This window comes from Octopus bimaculoides, chromosome 2, assembly GCF_001194135.2.
Source record: "Octopus bimaculoides isolate UCB-OBI-ISO-001 chromosome 2, ASM119413v2, whole genome shotgun sequence".
In the NCBI taxonomy this organism is placed as follows: Eukaryota; Metazoa; Mollusca; class Cephalopoda; order Octopoda; family Octopodidae; genus Octopus; species Octopus bimaculoides.
In genome coordinates, this window is record NC_068982.1 from 108,835,902 (window position 1) to 108,836,719 (window position 818).

The window sequence follows — 818 nt, forward strand, 5'->3', positions numbered from 1 at the left end:
AGGCTATAGTGGAAGACACTTGCCCAAGGTGCCACGCAGTGGGATTGAAGCCGGAACCATGTGGTTTGTAAGCAAGCTACTTACCACACAGCCACTCCTACGCCTATAATGCTAACGATTCTACCAGATTGCCACCTTAAACCTACAGAAATATCAGAAGAAAATATTCTTAAGTTACTATTCCAGAAAGCAGAATGTTTCCTCCTATTATACCAGAATATGAGAGGTGCAAAGCTTTGGGCCAAGTGTTTATTCTCTGGTCAGATAAACTGAGGCAAACATTAACGCACTCACCATGATACATTACACCAGTAATCCAGTTCACTATATATCAGCTGTGCTGATTCTGCCCATAAGAAAGGAACAAATAATACTATGCGGATGTAGGTCATAACACTCGGGCAATGCCGGGATGCATTGCTAGTATATACACACACACACACACACACAAGCTTCTTTCAGTTTTTGTCTACCAAATCCACTCTCAAAGCTTTGATTGGCCCAGGGCTTTAGTAGAAGACATTTACCCAAAGTGGCATGAAGTGGGACTAAACCTGAAACCATGTGGTAGGGAAGTGAACTTCTTAACTACACAGCCAGAGGAGATTAATCAATAGAATTACCCCAACACTTTACTGGTACTCTTTTACTTGTTTCAGTCTTTTGACTGCGGCCATGCTGGAGCACCGCCTTTAGTCGAGCAAATCGACCCCAGAACTTATTCTTTGGAAGCCTAGTACTTATTCTATCGGTCTCTTTTGCCGAACTGCTAAGTTACAGGGACATAAACACACCAGCACCGGTTGTCAAGCGATGTT

The 818-nt window shown here is 43.0% G+C and overlaps 1 protein-coding gene across 2 annotated transcripts in view; it reads right to left on the reverse strand.

Moving 5' to 3' along the window:
* Positions 1-818, reverse strand: part of LOC106883758 (enhancer of mRNA-decapping protein 3) — a 33,520-nt gene that overhangs the window by 12,351 nt on the left and 20,351 nt on the right. The window lies entirely within an intron of this gene.